The sequence below is a fragment of the Pseudophryne corroboree genome, chromosome 7, assembly GCF_028390025.1.
Source record: "Pseudophryne corroboree isolate aPseCor3 chromosome 7, aPseCor3.hap2, whole genome shotgun sequence".
Taxonomy (NCBI): domain Eukaryota; kingdom Metazoa; phylum Chordata; class Amphibia; order Anura; family Myobatrachidae; genus Pseudophryne; species Pseudophryne corroboree.
The window spans coordinates 474,441,667-474,461,484 of NC_086450.1; positions in this window are offsets into that span (position 1 = coordinate 474,441,667).

The window sequence follows — 19,818 nt, forward strand, 5'->3', positions numbered from 1 at the left end:
ACAGGGCAGGAGACCCTAACAGTACCCCCCCTCTGACGAGGGGTCAAAGAACCCCTACCACCGGGTTTATCGGGGAACTGCGAGAAGAAAGAGCGTATTAGTCTGGGGGCATGAAGATCACAACTGCGCACCCACGACCGCTCCTCCGGGCCATACCCCTTCCAGTGCACCAAAAATGACAGCCGACCCCGAACCACCTTGGAGTCAAGAATCCTTTCAACAACAAACTCCCTCTGGCCACGTATCAGAAGAGGGGAAGGTCTTCCACTGGAAGAAGGATTACTAATCGCCCGTTTTAAAAGGGAACAATGAAATGTTTTATTGATACCCAAAGAACGGGGCAGATCTAACTGAAATGCCACCGGATTGATAACCCTGGTGATCTTATAAGGGCCGATGAACCGGGGGCCTAACTTATGAGATGGCTGTCTCAACTTCAAATTCTTGGTAGACAACCAGACGAAGTCTCCTAATTTGAAGCTGCAGGGTCTTTTCCGCTTATCAAAAACCCTTTTGGTCACTAATGACACAGACACAAGGGCTTTCTTCACTTTCCGCCAAATACCTCTAAGGACCGAAACCACAGAGGAACCACCAGGCGTGGAGTCCAGGGGGTCAAAAGAATTGGCCTTAGGATGATGCCCATACACACAAAGGAAGGGAGAGATCCCTGTAGCAGAGTGAGCCGCGTTGTTATAGGCAAACTCCGCCATGGACAGATGAGCAACCCAGTCAGTCTGACACTTGGAGACATAACACCTGAGGAACTGCTCCAAGGACTGGTTCACCCTTTCAGTCTGCCCATTAGACTGCGGATGGTAGCCTGACGACAAGCTGACAGAAATCTGGAGATCGGAACAAAATGCCCTCCAGAATTTGGCCACAAACTGGGATCCGCGGTCAGAGACCACATCAAGTGGCAACCCGTGGAGACGCACAACATGCAGCATAAATAATTCAGACAGGCGTCTGGCCGATGGCAGCCCAACCAGTGGAACGAAGTGCGCCATCTTAGAAAACCTGTCAACGACAACCCAGATGGCTGTCATCCCGAGGATTTCGGGCACAGATGTCACATGCCCGAACCCACTGATCCACATCCTTAGCCACCGAGGGCCACCACACCGCCCTAGATAGCACTCCCGAGTTCTGGCAATACCCGGGTGACCTGCCGACTTCTTGGCATGGAATTCCAGGAACACTCGCTGTCTTAACCTAGGAGGCACAAACAAAAGACCTACCGGAAGGTCTGGAGGAGCCTGCTCCTGTGCTCTAAGGACTAATGATAAGAGGTCCTGGGTAATGCCCACTTTAATACATGATGGGGAAACAATGGGCAACGGCTCCTCGGTGGTCTCCTGGATTGGAGCAAAACTCCGCGAGAGCGCATCAGCCTTGATGTTTTTTGACCCAGGGCGATATGTTATCAAAAAATTAAAGCGAGCAAAAAACAAAGCCCATCATGCCTGCCTGGCATTGAGACGCTTCGCTGACTCTAAATATGCCAGATTCTTATGGTCAGTGAGAATTGAGACCACAAACTTAGCCCCCTCAAGCCAGTGTCTCCACTCCTCGAGTGCATCCTTAATAGCCAACAATTCCCGGTTACCCACGTCATAATTCATCTCGGCAGGCGAAAATTTACGGGAAAAGTAAGCACAGGGATGAAGGCGATTATCAGACACTCCCATCTGAGAAAGCACTGCCCCAATACCCATCTCAGAGGCATCCACCTCCACCACAAAAGGACGCTCTGGATCTGGGTGTCGCAGCACCTTGGCCGAAACAAATGCCCTTTTGAGACGGGCAAAAGCCGCTTTAGCCTCACAAGACCAGTGAGCAACATCCGCCCCTTTCTTAGTGAGTGCCACCAAGGGCGCCACTATAGACGAAAATCCAGCGATAAATCGTCTATAAAAATTCGCAAAGCCCAGGAAACGCTGAAGCGCCTTCAAACTAGTGGGCTGCACCCAATCCAGGACTGCCTGTACCTTGGAACCCTCCATTTGGAAACCTTCTGGGGAGATAATATATCCTAGAAATGCGATTTGCTGAACTTCAAATTCGCACTTCTCCAGCTTTGCCCCAAGCCGGTGGTCTCTGAGTTTCTGGAGGACTAAGCGTACATGCTTCCGATGTTCCTCCAGGGAATGGGAGAAGATTAGGATGTCATCTAAGTATACAACTAAGAATCTATCCAAATATTCCCTAAGCACATCATTCATGAAATCCTGGAAGACTGCCGGGGCATTACAGAGCCCAAAAGGCATCACCAAATATTCATAATGCCCTGAGTGGGTATTAAAGGCAGTCTTCCATTCATCCCCCTCTCTTATTCGGATTAGATTGTACGCACCGCGTAGGTCAATCTTAGAAAAAATGGTGGCAGTACGAAGCTGGTCAAACAAGACCGAAATGAGAGGCAGTGGGTATGAGTTTTTAATCGTGATACGGTTCAATTCCCTGAAGTCGATGCAGGGTCGCAACGAACCGTCCTTTTTACCCACGAAGAAGAACCCCGACCCAACTGGAGACTGTGAAGGTCTGATAAATCCCTTAGCCAAGTTCTCCTGAATGTACTCTGCCATAGCCTCAGGGCCGTCTTTTCGTATGGGCTCAATGGGCTCTTGCCCAAGGGCCCCAGGAGTAAAAGGGCCCTAGGCTAATAGCTGAGGGTCCCCTCTTTCCAGGGGTACCAGATTTTTGAAAATCGACCCTGGGGAACCGGAGATATCCGACTTCAAAGCAATAGTCTCCATCCAAGCCTGTTAATTGTTCTTCCCAGCTAGATATCTAGGGTTTTGTCTGACTTAGAGTTTTTCTGAGGGTATAATCCAAAAGCTGGGACTCTCCCCTTTCAGTGGACATTGACAGTTTGTCTCTACTATGTCCATAACCAGAGATATCAGCCTTCAAGCAGCTGGTCCCTGCTCCAGCTCCACACTCCTAATATGCAGGTTTATATTTTTGTCGGTGGATTGCTCTGGCTGCTGAAGTCTGATCCCCAAGTCCCCAGTACCTCCTGAAAGGTGGGACTCTGTAGTTTTTTTATGCCATTCAAAGCTAAGAAATATATTTCCAGGAACTGGAGATATCTGCAGTAAAGCAAGCAGCCCTGACCCCCGGAAAATGATGAATATTAAGCCCACTCCACTATCCACCCCTCCCCTGTGTATTAAACACCCCCTACCACCCTGGAAGTCATGTATCAGGGCCCCTTCATTCAGCACAATGTCCCCTTCTACAGTTTAGCATTCTCCTTCCCGCACCATTTGTGAAGTAAAGGAGTAACTAGCAGAAATTATTTCTCCAGGTCCTACATGCTGAGCGAAATATAGAACCCCCTACCGCCCGCGGGACATCAAAGCTGCCACTGATTGCACCCCCCACCCCTACCGCTGATGCGTGGGTAGGGGCCCCAGTGCAATGCTGTGCCCAGGGGCCTACACTGCTGTTAAAACGGCTCTGCATAGCCTGAGTCTCAGGACGTTACAGGGAGTACAACCTGCTCTTGGGAAGCTTAGCATTTGGCAACAAATCAATGGCACAGTCATAGGGGCGATGGGGAGCTAGTACCTCTGCAACTTTTTTGGAGAACACGTCCGCAAAATCTGCATAACACCCCGGCAATCCTGGCAAACTTAGCTGCGAGAGCCTGACTGGAAGGCTCAAGCAACTCCTGAAACAATCAGTACCCCAACTAAGAATCTCCCCAGAGACCCAGTCAAATTGAGGATTGTGGGCCCTTAACCAGGGTAACCCCAACACCAATGGGGCAAAAGTACAGACAGTCACATAAAAGGACAAGTGTGTGGCTCCAATAAACAAAGAAATCTGGCTAGTGCAAGAGGTAATTTTACCTTGGGATAATGGTTCCCCGTTTAACCCACAAATCTCAATTTCCGATGCCAAGGGTACTAAGGGAACAGAGTGTTTCAGGGCGAATTGGCGGTCCATAAAAACCCCGTCGGCCCCACTGTCCACAAAGGCCTCAGTCTTGACAGTTTGACCGAGGATCTTCAAGGTCACCGGAATGATAAAAGTCTTCTTGGGAAATTCTGACTTCTGGCCTGACAGGATATTTCCCATCACCCTCAGGCCCTGAAGTTTTCCGGCTTTTCTGGGCATGATACTACCACATGACCTTTATTCCCACAGTACAAACACAACCCCTGCTGTCTCCTCCGCGTCTTCTCACGCGAGGAGAGGCAGGTAGCCCCAATCTGCATAGGCTCCTCGGAAAATTCCTCAGAGTCTAAAGGTTCCCTTGGAAAGGAAGGAAATCTCAGTCTCCCTTTCAAGCCTATGCTCTCTCAGCCGTCTATCCACCCGGATGGATAACTGCATGAGCTGATCCAAGCTATCAGGCAAGGGATATTGTACCAGTTGGTCCTTTATCTGGTTAGAAAGACCTCTTCGGTACTGGTGTCTCAGGGCTGGGTCATTCCACTGGGTATCATGGGCCAACCTCCGAAACTCCGTACAGTAAACCTCAACTGGCCTTCGCCCTTGCTTAAGGATCGAAATCTGAGCCTCGGCTGAGGCCGTCTTGTCAGGGTCATCATACAACATGCCCAGTGCCGTAAAAAAAGCATCAACACTTTTAAGCGACGGACAGTCAGGCTGCAACCCATATGCCCAGACCTGTGGGTCTCCTTGTAGCAAGGAAATCACTATGCCCACCCGCTGAATCTCCGACCCAGAAGACTGAGGCCTAAGCCGGAAGTATAGCTTGCAGCTCTCCTTGAAACAAAAGAACTGCGAGCGATCTCCAGAAAAACGATCCGGGAGATTTACTTTCGGCTCCTTAACCCCTGAAGGTGCTGCTGCTGCGGGAGCTCCGCCAGCAGCCTGGGAGGTGTGCGTTTTAATGGACAAATCATTAAATTGTCGAGTCAGGACCTGCACCTGATCGACCACCTGTTGCAACGTATTTTGAGGGGTATGCTCCATATTCCCACAAAATTTCAACAGGAGTATTAGGCTGCTGAATATGTTATGCACACCAGTGCCTGCAGGAAAGTACTGGTGTCAGAACTGTTATGCACTCCAGTGCCTGCAGGAAAGTACTGGTGTTTGAACTGTTATGCAAAACAAATGGACTCACAGACAGACTGGGGAATATGACATAACGTACACAGAAGGTGATAGGGTAACAAAATACACACAAAGTGAACAGAGAAGCCCAGAGGCTAAGGAACTGGGTATCTCCCTTGTATTAGAAATGCTCAGATGGGAAAAGCAAGATGTTGTGTTTTAATACGTAGAGAACCCGAAATGCTGTTGCTAAGGGCAACAGCAAAACCCTAAAGGGTTACCACCGGGTGTGGCAGTAAACTCCTTGGTCAGAAATGGAAGGATAGACACAAGGAGAGTCTCCATAATCCTAATTCTCACTTGCAGTTCACAGGTTCAGCTTACTGCCACTAAACTGACCCCTGACACCTAGCACACTGAGACAGGATTAGACAGGCAAGTCTTAGAATACAGCCGCAAACTTGCTAAGTTCACAGAGTAGTAACAGAACCCCAGCAAGCTAAACGACTGACTCCAGTCTTACTGCTAGGTCTGGATTGGCAGAGTGTAATACCAAATCCCCAGGCCTATTTGCAGTAAGCAACAAACAAATACAAAGCTACACAGTACTGGCTAACTTTCAGGAACTGACTAACCAACAAAGATTCAGCAGCATCTGCTTACCCTGAGAAGAGGCCTTATAAAGCAGGTGCTGTCCACGCCCCACTCAGACCTCACAGACTGTGAGCACAAAAACCATGACGACGTGGCAGCACAGGGCAGGAGACCCTAACAGCTCCAAATGATTTTGCTTTTTGGGACACGGTTCCTGGAGCCCTGCCTGGGCAAAATCGGATGCAAGAAGGCCTTGCCCATGCCGATCTCTGAGCTGTTATCCAAGATCCACGGCTATCCTGTCACGCGCCCATTTACCAGAGCTCCAAATGATTTTGCTTTTTGGGACCCGGTTCCTGGAGCCCTGCCTGGGCAAAATCGGATGCAAGAAGGCCCTGCCCATGCCGATCTCTGAGCTGTTATCCGAGCTCCACGGCTATCCTGTCACGCGCCCATTCACCAGAGCTCCAAATGATTTTGCTTTTTGGGACCCGGTTCCTGGAGCCCTGCCTGGGCAAAATCGGATGCAAGAAGGCCCTGCCCATGCCGATCTCTGAGCTGTTATCCGAGCTCCACGGCTATCCTGTCACGCTCCCATTCACCAGAGCTCCAAATGATTTTGCTTTTTGGGACCCGGTTCCTGGAGCCCTGCCTGGGCAAAATCGGATGCAAGAAGGCCCTGCCCATGCCGATCTCTGAGCTGTTATCCGAGCTCCACGGCTATCCTGTCACGCGCCCATTCACCAGAGCTCCAAATGATTTTGCTTTTTGGGAGCCGGTTCCTGGAGCCCTGCCTGGGCAAAATCGGATGCAAGAAGGCCCTGCCCATGTCGATCTCTTAGCTGTTATCCGAGCTCCACGGCTATCCTGTCACGCGCCCATTCACCAGAGCTCCAAATGATTTTGCTTTTTGGGACCCGGTTCCTGGAGCCCTGCCTGGGCAAAATCGGATGCAAGAAGGCCCTGCCCATGCCGATCTCTGAGCTGTTATCCGAGCTCCACGGCTATCCTGTCACGCGCCCATTCACCAGAGCTCCAAATGATTTTGCTTTTTGGGACCCGGTTCCTGGAGCCCTGCCTGGGCAAAATCGGATGCAAGAAGGCCCTGCCCATGCCGATCTCTGAGCTGTTATCAGAGCTCCACGGCTATCCTGTCACGCGCCCATTCACCAGAGCTCCAAATGATTTTGCTTTTTGGGACCCGGTTCCTGGAGCCCTGCCTGGGCAAAATCGGATGCAAGAAGGCCCTGCCCATGCCGATCTCTGAGCTGTTATCCGAGCTCCACGGCTATCCTGTCACGCGCCCATTCACCAGAGCTCCAAATGATTTTGCTTTTTGGGACCCGGTTCCTGGAGCCCTGCCTGGGCAAAATCGGATGCAAGAAGGCCCTGCCCATGCCGATCTCTGAGCTGTTATCCGTGCTCCACGGCTATCCTGTCACGCGCCCATTCACCAGAGCCCCAAATGATTTTGCTTTTTGGGACCCGGTTCCTGGAGCCCTGCCTGGGCAAAATCGGATGCAAGAAGGCCCTGCCCATGCCGATCTCTGAGCTGTTATCCGAGCTCCACGGCTATCCTGTCACGCGCCCATTCACCTGAGCTCCAAATGATTTTGCTTTTTGGGACACGGTTCCTGGAGCCCTGCCTGGGCAAAATCGGATGCAAGAAGGCCCTGCCCATGCCGATCTCTGAGCTGTTATCCGAGCTCCACGGCTATCCTGTCACGCGCCCATTCACCAGAGCTCCAAATGATTTTGCTTTTTGGGACCCGGTTCCTGGAGCCCTGCCTGGGCAAAATCGGATGCAAGAAGGCCCTGTCCATGCCGATCTCTGAGCTGTTATCCGAGCTCCACGGCTATCCTGTCACGCGCCCATTCACCAGAGCTCCAAATGATTTTGCTTTTTGGGACCCGGTTCCTGGAGCCCTGCCTGGGCAAAATCGGATGCAAGAAAGCAATGCCCATGCCGATCTCTGAGCTGTTATCCGAGCTCCACGGCTATCCAGTCACGCGCCCATTCACCAGAGCTCCAAATGATTTTGCTTTTTGGGACCCGGTTCCTGGAGCCCTGCCTGGGCAAAATCGGATGCAAGAAGGCCCTGTCCATGCCGATCTCTGAGCTGTTATCCGAGCTCCACGGCTATCCTGTCACGCGCCCATTCACCAGAGCTCCAAATGATTTTGCTTTTTGGGACACGGTTCCTGGAGCCCTGCCTGGGCAAAATCGGATGCAAGAAAGGACTGCCCATGCCGATCTCTGAGCTGTTATCCGAGCTCCACGGCTATCCAGTCACGCGCCCATTCACCAGAGCTCCAAATGATTTTGCTTTTAGGGACCCGGTTCCTGGAGCCCTGCCTGGGCAAAATCGGATGCAAGAAGGCCCTGCCCATGCCGATCTCTGAGCTGTTATCCGAGCTCCACGGCTATCCTGTCACGCGCCCATTCACCAGAGCTCCAAATGATTTTGCTTTTTGGGACACGGTTCCTGGAGCCCTGCCTGGGCAAAATCGGATGCAAGAAAGCAATGCCCATGCCGATCTCTGAGCTGTTATCCGAGCTCCACGGCTATCCAGTCACGCGCCCATTCACCAGAGCTCCAAATGATTTTGCTTTTAGGGACCCGGTTCCTGGAGCCCTGCCTGGGCAAAATCGGATGCAAGAAGGCCCTGCCCATGCCGATCTCTGAGCTGTTATCCAAGCTCCACGGCTATCCTGTCACGCGCCCATTCACCAGAGCTCCAAATGATTTTGCTTTTTGGGACCCGGTTCCTGGAGCCCTGCCTGGGCAAAATCGGATGCAAGAAGGCCCTGCCCATGCCGATCTCTGAGCTGTTATCCGAGCTCCACGGCTATCCAGTCACGCGCCCATTCACCAGAGCTCCAAATGATTTTGCTTTTAGGGACCCGGTTCCTGGAGCCCTGCCTGGGCAAAATCGGATGCAAGAAGGCCCTGCCCATGCCGATCTCTGAGCTGTTATCCGAGCTCCACGGCTATCCTGTCACGCGCCCATTCACCAGAGCTCCAAATGATTTTGCTTTTTGGGACACGGTTCCTGGAGCCCTGCCTGGGCAAAATCGGATGCAAGAAAGCAATGCCCATGCCGATCTCTGAGCTGTTATCCGAGCTCCACGGCTATCCTGTCACGCGCCCATTCACCAGAGCTCCAAATGATTTTGCTTTTTGGGACCCGGTTCCTGGAGCCCTGCCTGGGCAAAATCGGATGCAAGAAGGCCCTGCCCATGCCGATCTCTGAGCTGTTATCCGAGCTCCACGGCTATCCTGTCACGCGCCCATTCACCAGAGCTCCAAATGATTTTGCTTTTTGGGACCCGGTTCCTGGAGCCCTGCCTGGGCAAAATCGGATGCAAGAAGGCCCTGCCCATACCGATCTCTGAGCTGTTATCCGAGCTCCACGGCTATCCTGTCACGCGCCCATTCACCAGAGCTCCAAATGATTTTGCTTTTTGGGACACGGTTCCTGGAGCCCTGCCTGGGCAAAATCGGATGCAAGAAAGCAATGCCCATGCCGATCTCTGAGCTGTTATCCGAGCTCCACGGCTATCCAGTCACGCGCCCATTCACCAGAGCTCCAAATGATTTTGCTTTTAGGGACCCGGTTCCTGGAGCCCTGCCTGGGCAAAATCGGATGCAAGAAGGCCCTGCCCATGCCGATCTCTGAGCTGTTATCCGAGCTCCACGGCTATCCTGTCACGCGCCCATTCACCAGAGCTCCAAATGATTTTGCTTTTTGGGACCCGGTTCCTGGAGCCCTGCCTGGGCAAAATCGGATGCAAGAAGGCCCTGCCCATGCCGATCTCTGAGCTGTTATCCGAGCTCCACGGCTATCCTGTCACGCACCCTTTCACCAGAGCTCCAAATGATTTTGCTTTTTGGGACACGGTTCCTGGAGCCCTGCCTGGGCAAAATCGGTTGCAAGAAGGCCCTGCCCATGCCGATCTCTGAGCTGTTATCCGAGCTCCACGGCTATCCTGTCACGCGCCCATTCACCAGAGCTCCAAATGATTTTGCTTTTTGGGAACCGGTTCCTGAAGCCCTGCCTGGGCAAAATCGGATGCAAGAAGGCCCTGCCCATGCCGATCTCTGAGCTGTTATCCGAGCTCCACGGCTATCCTGTCACGGGCCCATTCACCAGAGCTCCAAATGATTTTGCTTTTTGGGAACCGGTTCCTGAAGCCCTGCCTGGGCAAAATCGGATGCAAGAAGGCCCTGCCCATGCCGATCTCTAAGCTGTTATCCGAGCTCCACGGCTATCCTGTCACGGGCCCATTCACTAGAGCTCCAAATGATTTTGCTTTTTGGGACCCGGTTCCTGGAGCCCTGCCTGGGCAAAATCGGATGCAAGAAGGCCCTGCCCATGCCGATCTCTGAGCTGTTATCCGAGCTCCACGGCTATCCTGTCACGCGCCCATTCACCAGAAATCCAAATGATTTTGATTTTTGGGACCCGGTTCCTGGAGCCCTGCCTGGGCAAAATCGGATGCAAGAAGGCCCTGCCCATGCCAATCTCTGAGCTGTTATCCAAGCTCCACGGCTATCCAGTCACGCGCCCATTCACCAGAGCTCCAAATGATTTTGCTTTTTGGGACCCGGTTCCTGGAGCCCTGCCTGGGCAAAATCGGATGCAAGAAGGCCCTGCCCATGCCGATCTCTGAGCTGTTATCCGAGCTCCACGGCTATCCAGTCACGCGCCCATTCACCAGAGCTCCAAATGATTTTGCTTTTTGGGACCCGGTTCCTGGAGCCCTGCCTGGGCAAAATCGGATGCAAGAAGGCCCTGCCCATGCCGATCTCTGAGCTGTTATCCGAGCTCCACGGCTATCCTGTCACGCGCCCATTCACCAGAGCTCCAAATGATTTTGCTTTTTGGGACACGGTTCCTGGAGCCCTGCCTGGGCAAAATCGGATGCAAGAAGGCCCTGCCCATGCCGATCTCTGAGCTGTTATCCGAGCTCCACGGCTATCCTGTCACACGCCCATTCACCAGAGCTCCAAATGATTTTGCTTTTTGGGACCCGGTTCCTGGAGCCCTGCCTGGGCAAAATCGGATGCAAGAAGGCCCTGCCCATGCCGATCTCTGAGCTGTTATCCGAGCTCCACGGCTATCCTGTCACGCGCCCATTCACCAGAGCTCCAAATGATTTTGCTTTTTGGGACCCGGTTCCTGGAGCCCTGCCTGGGCAAAATCGGATGCAAGAAGGCCCTGCCCATGCCGATCTCTGAGCTGTTATCCGAGCTCCATGGCTATCCTGTCACGCGCCCATTCACCAGAGCTCCAAATGATTTTGCTTTTTGGGACACGGTTCCTGGAGCCCTGCCTGGGCAAAATCGGATGCAAGAAGGCCCTGCCCATGCCGATCTCTGAGCTGTTATCCGAGCTCCACGGCTATCCTGTCACGCGCCCGTTCACCAGAGCTCCAAATGATTTTGCTTTTTGGGACCCGGTTCCTGAAGCCCTGCCTGGGCAAAATCGGATGCAAGAAGGCCCTGCCCATGCCGATCTCTGAGCTGTTATCCGAGCTCCACGGCTATCCTGTCACGCGCCCATTCACCAGAGCTCCAAATGATTTTGCTTTTTGGGACCCGGTTCCTGGAGCCCTGCCTGGGCAAAATCGGATGCAAGAAGGACCTGCCCATGCCGATCTCTGAGCTGTTATCCGAGCTCCACGGCTATCCTGTCACGCGCCCATTCACCAGAGCTCCAAATGATTTTGCTTTTTGGGACACGGTTCCTGGAGCCCTGCCTGGGCAAAATCGGATGCAAGAAGGCCCTGCCCATGCCGATCTCTGAGCTGTTATCCGAGCTCAACGGCTATCCTGTCACGCGCCCATTCACCAGAGCTCCAAATGATTTTGCTTTTTGGGACCCGGTTCCTGGAGCCCTGCCTGGGCAAAATCGGATGCAAGAAGGCCCTGCCCATGCCGATCTCTGAGCTGTTATCCGAGCTCCACGGCTATCCAGTCACGCGCCCATTCACCAGAACTCCAAATGATTTTGCTTTTTGGGACCCGGTTCCTGGAGCCCTGCCTGGGCAAAATCGGATGCAATAAGGCCCTGCCCATGCCAATCTCTGAGCTGTTATCCGAGCTCCACGGCTATCCTGTCACGCGCCCATTCACCAGAGCTCCAAATGATTTTGCTTTTTGGGACCCGGTTCCTGGAGCCCTGCCTGGGCAAAATCGGATGCAAGAAGGCCCTGCCCATGCCGATCTCTGAGCTGTTATCCGAGCTCCACGGCTATCCTGTCACGCGCCCATTCACCAGAACTCCAAATGATTTTGCTTTTTGGGACCCGGTTCCTGGAGCCCTGCCTGGGCAAAATCGGATGCAAGAAGGCCCTGCCCATGCCGATCTCTGAGCTGTTATCCGAGCTCCACGGCTATCCTGTCACGCGCCCATTCACCAGAGCTCCAAATGATTTTGCTTTTTGGGACCCGGTTCCTGGAGTCCTGCCTGGGCAAAATCGGATGCAAGAAGGCCCTGCCCATGCCGATCTCTGAGCTGTTATCCGAGCTCCACGGCTATCCTGTCACGGGCCCATTCACCAGAGCTCCAAATGATTTTGCTTTTTGGGACCCGGTTCCTGGAGCCCTGCCTGGGCAAAATCGGATGCAAGAAGGCCCTGCCCATGCCGATCTCTGAGCTGTTATCCGAGCTCCACGGCTATCCAGTCACGCGCCCATTCACCAGAGCTCCAAATGATTTTGCTTTTTGGGACACGGTTCCTGGAGCCCTGCCTGGGCAAAATCGGATGCAAGAAGGCCCTGCCCATGCCGATCTCTGAGCTATTATCCGAGCTCCACGGCTATCCTGTCACGCGCCCATTCACCAGAGCTCCAAATGATTTTGCTTTTTGGGACCCGGTTCCTGGAGCCCTGCCTGGGCAAAATCGGATGCAAGAAGGCCCTGCCCATGCCGATCTCTGAGCTGTTATCCGAGCTCCACGGCTATCCTGTCACGCGCCCATTCACCAGAGCTCCAAATGATTTTGCTTTTTGGGACCCGGTTCCTGGAGCCCTGCCTGGGCAAAATCGGATGCAAGAAGGCCCTGCCCATGCCGATCTCTGAGCTGTTATCCGAGCTCCACGGCTATCCTGTCACGCGCCCATTCACCAGAGCTCCAAATGATTTTGCTTTTTGGGACACGGTTCCTGGAGCCCTGCCTGGGCAAAATCGGATGCAAGAAGGCCCTGCCCATGCCGATCTCTGAGCTGTTATCAGAGCTCCACGGCTATCCTGTCACGCGCCCATTCACCAGAGCTCCAAATGATTTTGCTTTTTGGGACCCGGTTCCTGGAGCCCTGCCTGGGCAAAATCGGATGCAAGAAGGCCCTGCCCATGCCGATCTCTGAGCTGTTATCCGAGCTCCACGGCTATCCTGTCACGCGCCCATTCACCAGAGCTCCAAATGATTTTGCTTTTTGGGACACGGTTCCTGGAGCCCTGCCTGGGCAAAATCGGATGCAAGAAGGCCCTGCCCATGCCGATCTCTGAGCTGTTATCAGAGCTCCACGGCTATCCTGTCACGCGCCCATTCACCAGAGCTCCAAATGATTTTGCTTTTTGGGACCCGGTTCCTGGAGCCCTGCCTGGGCAAAATCGGATGCAAGAAGGCCCTGCCCATGCCGATCTCTGAGCTGTTATCCGAGCTCCACGGCTATCCTGTCACGCGCCCATTCACCAGAGCTCCAAATGATTTTGCTTTTTGGGACCCGGTTCCTGGAGCCCTGCCTGGGCAAAATCGGATGCAAGAAGGCCCTGCCCATGCCGATCTCTGAGCTGTTATCCGAGCTCCACGGCTATCCTGTCACACGCCCATTCACCAGAGCTCCAAATGATTTTGCTTTTTGGGACCCGGTTCCTGGAGCCCTGCCTGGGCAAAATCGGATGCAAGAAGGCCCTGCCCATGCCGATCTCTGAGCTGTTATCCGAGCTCCACGGCTATCCTGTCACGCGCCCATTCACCAGAGCTCCAAATGATTTTGCTTTTTGGGACCCGGTTCCTGGAGCCCTGCCTGGGCAAAATCGGATGCAAGAAGGCCCTGCCCATGCCGATCTCTGAGCTGTTATCCGAGCTCCACGGCTATCCTGTCACGCGCCCATTCACCAGAGCTCCAAATGATTTTGCTTTTTGGGACACGGTTCCTGGAGCCCTGCCTGGGCAAAATCGGATGCAAGAAGGCCCTGCCCATGCCGATCTCTGAGCTGTTATCCGAGCTCCACGGCTATCCTGTCACGCGCCCGTTCACCAGAGCTCCAAATGATTTTGCTTTTTGGGACCCGGTTCCTGAAGCCCTGCCTGGGCAAAATCGGATGCAAGAAGGCCCTGCCCATGCCGATCTCTGAGCTGTTATCCGAGCTCCACGGCTATCCTGTCACGCGCCCATTCACCAGAGCTCCAAATGATTTTGCTTTTTGGGACCCGGTTCCTGGAGCCCTGCCTGGGCAAAATCGGATGCAAGAAGGACCTGCCCATGCCGATCTCTGAGCTGTTATCCGAGCTCCACGGCTATCCTGTCACGCGCCCATTCACCAGAGCTCCAAATGATTTTGCTTTTTGGGACACGGTTCCTGGAGCCCTGCCTGGGCAAAATCGGATGCAAGAAGGCCCTGCCCATGCCGATCTCTGAGCTGTTATCCGAGCTCCACGGCTATCCTGTCACGCGCCCATTCACCAGAGCTCCAAATGATTTTGCTTTTTGGGACCCGGTTCCTGGAGCCCTGCCTGGGCAAAATCGGATGCAAGAAGGCCCTGCCCATGCCGATCTCTGAGCTGTTATCCGAGCTCCACGGCTATCCTGTCACGCGCCCATTCACCAGAGCTCCAAATGATTTTGCTTTTTGGGACCCGGTTCCTGGAGCCCTGCCTGGGCAAAATTGGATGCAAGAAGGCCCTGCCCATGCCGATCTCTGAGCTGTTATCCGAGCTCCACGGCTATCCTGTCACGCGCCCATTCACCAGAGCTCCAAATGATTTTGCTTTTTGGGACCCGGTTCCTGGAGCCCTGCCTGGGCAAAATCGGATGCAAGAAGGCCCTGCCCATGCCGATCTCTGAGCTGTTATCCGAGCTCCACGGCTATCCTGTCACGCGCCCATTCACCAGAGCTCCAAATGATTTTGCTTTTTGGGACACGGTTCCTGGAGGCCTGCCTGGGCAAAATCGGATGCAAGAAGGCCCTGCCCATGCCGATCTCTGAGCTGTTATCCGAGCTCCACGGCTATCCTGTCACGCGCCCATTCACCAGAGCTCCAAATGATTTTGCTTTTTGGGACCCGGTTCCTGGAGCCCTGCCTGGGCAAAATCGGATGCAAGAAGGCCCTGCCCATGCCGATCTCTGAGCTGTTATCCGAGCTCCACGGCTATCCTGTCCCGCGCCCATTCACCAGAGCTCCAAATGATTTTGCTTTTTGGGACCCGGTTCCTGGAGCCCTGCCTGGGCAAAATCGGATGCAAGAAGGCCCTACCCATGCCGATCTCTGAGCTGTTATCCGAGCTCCACGGCTATCCTGTCACGCGCCCATTCACCAGAGCTCCAAATGATTTTGCTTTTTGGGACCCGGTTCCTGGAGCCCTGCCTGGGCAAAATCGGATGCAAGAAGGCCCTGCCCATGCCGATCTCTGAGCTGTTATCCGAGCTCCACGGCTATCCTGTCACGCGCCCATTCACCAGAGCTCCAAATGATTTTGCTTTTTGGGACCCGGTTCCTGGAGCCCTGCCTGGGCAAAATCGGATGCAAGAAGGCCCTGCCCATGCCGATCTCTGAGCTGTTATCCGAGCTCCACGGCTATCCTGTCACACGCCCATTCACCAGAGCTCCAAATGATTTTGCTTTTTGGGACCCGGTTCCTGGAGCCCTGCCTGGGCAAAATCGGATGCAAGAAGGCCCTGCCCATGCCGATCTCTGAGCTGTTATCCGAGCTCCACGGCTATCCTGTCACGCGCCCATTCACCAGAGCTCCAAATGATTTTGCTTTTTGGGACCCGGTTCCTGGAGCCCTGCCTGGGCAAAATCGGATGCAAGAAGGCCCTGCCCATGCCGATCTCTGAGCTGTTATCCGAGCTCCACGGCTATCCTGTCACGCGCCCATTCACCAGAGCTCCAAATGATTTTGCTTTTTGGGACACGGTTCCTGGAGCCCTACCTGGGCAAAATCGGATGCAAGAAGGCCCTGCCCATGCCGATCTCTGAGCTGTTATCCGAGCTCCACGGCTATCCTGTCACGCGCCCATTCACCAGAGCTCCAAATGATTTTGCTTTTTGGGACCCGGTTCCTGGAGCCCTGCCTGGGCAAAATTGGATGCAAGAAGGCCCTGCCCATGCCGATCTCTGAGCTGTTATCCGAGCTCCACGGCTATCCTGTCACGCGCCCATTCACCAGAGCTCCAAATGATTTTGCTTTTTGGGACCCGGTTCCTGGAGCCCTGCCTGGGCAAAATCGGATGCAAGAAGGCCCTGCCCATGCCGATCTCTGAGCTGTTATCCGAGCTCCACGGCTATCCTGTCACGCGCCCATTCACCAGAGCTCCAAATGATTTTGCTTTTTGGGACCCGGTTCCTGGAGCCCTGCCTGGGCAAAATCGGATGCAAGAAGGCCCTGCCCATGCCGATCTCTGAGCTGTTATCCGAGCTCCACGGCTATCCTGTCACGCGCCCATTCACCAGAGCTCCAAATGATTTTGCTTTTTGGGACCCGGTTCCTGGAGCCCTGCCTGGGCAAAATCGGATGCAAGAAGGACCATGCCCATGCCGATCTCTGAGCTGTTATCCGAGCTCCACGGCTATCCTGTCACGCGCCCATTCACCAGAGCTCCAAATGATTTTGCTTTTTGGGACACGGTTCCTGGAGCCCTGCCTGGGCAAAATCGGATGCAAGAAGGCCCTGCCCATGCCGATCTCTGAGCTGTTATCCGAGCTCCACGGCTATCCTGTCACGCGCCCATTCACCAGAGCTCCAAATGATTTTGCGTTTTGGGACCCGGTTCCTGGAGCCCTGCCTGGGTAAAATCGGATGCAAGAAGGCCCTGCCCATGCCGATCTCTGAGCTGTTGTCCGAGCTCCACGGCTATCCTGTCACGCGCCCTTTCACCAGAGCTCCAAATGATTTTGCTTTTTGGGACCCGGTTCCTGGAGCCCTGCCTGGGCAAAATCGGATGCAAGAAGGCCCTGCCCATGCCGATCTCTGAGCTGTTATCCGAGCTCCACGGCTATCCTGTCACGCGCCCATTCACCAGAGCTCCAAATGATTTTGCTTTTTGGGACCCGGTTCCTGGAGCCCTGCCTGGGCAAAATCGGATGCAAGAAGGCCCTGCCCATGCCGATCTCTGAGCTGTTATCCGAGCTCCACGGCTATCCTGTCACGCGCCCATTCACCAGAGCTCCAAATGATTTTGCTTTTTGGGACCCGGTTCCTGGAGCCCTGCCTGGGCAAAATCGGATGCAAGAAGGCCCTGCCCATGCCGATCTCTGAGCTGTTATCCGAGCTCCACGGCTATCCTGTCACGCGCCCATTCACCAGAGCTCCAAATGATTTTGCTTTTTGGGACACGGTTCCTGGAGCCCTGCCTGGGCAAAATCGGATGCAAGAAGGCCCTGCCCATGCCGATCTCTGAGCTGTTATCAGAGCTCCACGGCTATCCTGTCACGCGCCCATTCACCAGAGCTCCAAAAGATTTTGCTTTTTGGGACCCGGTTCCTGGAGCCCTGCCTGGGCAAAATCGGATGCAAGAAGGCCCTGCCCATGCCGATCTCTGAGCTGTTATCCGAGCTCCACGGCTATCCTGTCACGCGCCCATTCACCAGAGCTCCAAATGATTTTGCGTTTTGGGACCCGGTTCCTGGAGCCCTGCCTGGGCAAAATCGGATGCAAGAAGGCCCTGCCCATGCCGATCTCTGAGCTGTTGTCCGAGCTCCACGGCTATCCTGTCACGCGCCCTTTCACCAGAGCTCCAAATGATTTTGCTTTTTGGGACCCGGTTCCTGGAGCCCTGCCTGGGCAAAATCGGATGCAAGAAGGCCCTGCCCATGCCGATCTCTGAGCTGTTATCCGAGCTCCACGGCTATCCTGTCACGCGCCCATTCACCAGAGCTCCAAATGATTTTGCTTTTTGGGACCCGGTTCCTGGAGCCCTGCCTGGGCAAAATCGAATGCAAGAAGGCCCTGCCCATGCCGATCTCTGAGCTGTTATCCGAGCTCCACGGCTATCCTGTCACGCGCCCATTCACCAGAGCTCCAAATGATTTTGCTTTTTGGGACCCGGTTCCTGGAGCCCTGCCTGGGCAAAATCGGATGCAAGAAGGCCCTGCCCATGCCGATCTCTGAGCTGTTATCCGAGCTCCACGGCTATCCTGTCACGCGCCCATTCACCAGAGCTCCAAATGATTTTGCTTTTTGGGACACGGTTCCTGGAGCCCTGCCTGGGCAAAATCGGATGCAAGAAGGCCCTGCCCATGCCGATCTCTGAGCTGTTATCCGAGCTCCACGGCTATCCTGTCACGCGCCCGTTCACCAGAGCTCCAAATGATTTTGCTTTTTGGGACCCGGTTCCTGAAGCCCTGCCTGGGCAAAATCGGATGCAAGAAGGCCCTGCCCATGCCGATCTCTGAGCTGTTATCCGAGCTCCACGGCTATCCTGTCACGCGCCCATTCACCAGAGCTCCAAATGATTTTGCTTTTTGGGACACGGATCCTGGAGCCCTGCCTGGGCAAAATCGGATGCAAGAAGGCCCTGCCCATGCCGATCTCTGAGCTGTTATCCGAGCTCCACGGCTATCCTGTCACGCGCCCATTCACCAGAGCTCCAAATGATTTTGCTTTTTGGGACCCGGTTCCTGGAGCCCTGCCTGGGCAAAATCGGATGCAAGAAGGCCCTGCCCATGCCGATCTCTGAGCTGTTATCCGAGCTCCACGGCTATCCTGTCACGCGCCCATTCACCAGAGCTCCAAATGATTTTGCTTTTTGGGACACGGTTCCTGGAGCCCTGCCTGGGCAAAATCGGATGCAAGAAGGCCCTGCCCATGCCGATCTCTGAGCTGTTATCCGAGCTCCACGGCTATCCTGTCACGCGCCCGTTCACCAGAGCTCCAAATGATTTTGCTTTTTGGGACCCGGTTCCTGAAGCCCTGCCTGGGCAAAATCGGATGCAAGAAGGCCCTGCCCATGCCGATCTCTGAGCTGTTATCCGAGCTCCACGGCTATCCTGTCACGCGCCCATTCACCAGAGCTCCAAATGATTTTGCTTTTTGGGACCCGGTTCCGGGAGCCCTGCCTGGGCAAAATCGGATGCAAGAAGGCCCTGCCCATGCCGATCTCTGAGCTGTTATCCGAGCTCCACGGCTATCCTGTCACGCGCCCATTCACCAGAGCTCCAAATGATTTTGCTTTTTGGGACCCGGTTCCTGGAGCCCTGCCTGGGCAAAATCGGATGCAAGAAGGCCCTGCCCATGCCGATCTCTGAGCTGTTATCCGAGCTCCACGGCTATCCTGTCACGCGCCCATTCACCAGAGCTCCAAATGATTTTGCTTTTTGGGACACGGTTCCTGGAGCCCTGCCTGGGCAAAATCGGATGCAAGAAGGCCCTGCCCATGCCGATCTCTGAGCTGTTATCCGAGCTCCACGGCTATCCTGTCACGCGCCCATTCACCAGAGCTCCAAATGATTTTGCTTTTTGGGACCCGGTTCCTGGAGCCCTGCCTGGGCAAAATCGGATGCAAGAAGGCCCTGCCCATGCCGATCTCTGAGCTGTTATCCGAGCTCCACGGCTATCCTGTCACGCGCCCATTCACCAGAGCTCCAAATGATTTTGCTTTTTGTGACCCGGTTCCTGGAGCCCTGCCTGGGCAAAATCGGATGCAAGAAGGCCCTGCCCATGCCGATCTCTGAGCTGTTATCCGAGCTCCACGGCTATCCTGTCACGCGCCCATTCACCAGAGCTCCAAATGATTTTGCTTTTTGGGACACGGTTCCTGGAGCCCTGCCTGGGCAAAATCGGATGCAAGAAGGCCCTGCCCATGCCGATCTCTGAGCTGTTATCCGAGCTCCACGGCTATCCTGTCACGCGCCCATTCACCAGAGCTCCAAATGATTTTGCTTTTTGGGACACGGTTCCTGGAGCCCTGCCTGGGCAAAATCGGATGCAAGAAGGCCCTGCCCATGCCGATATC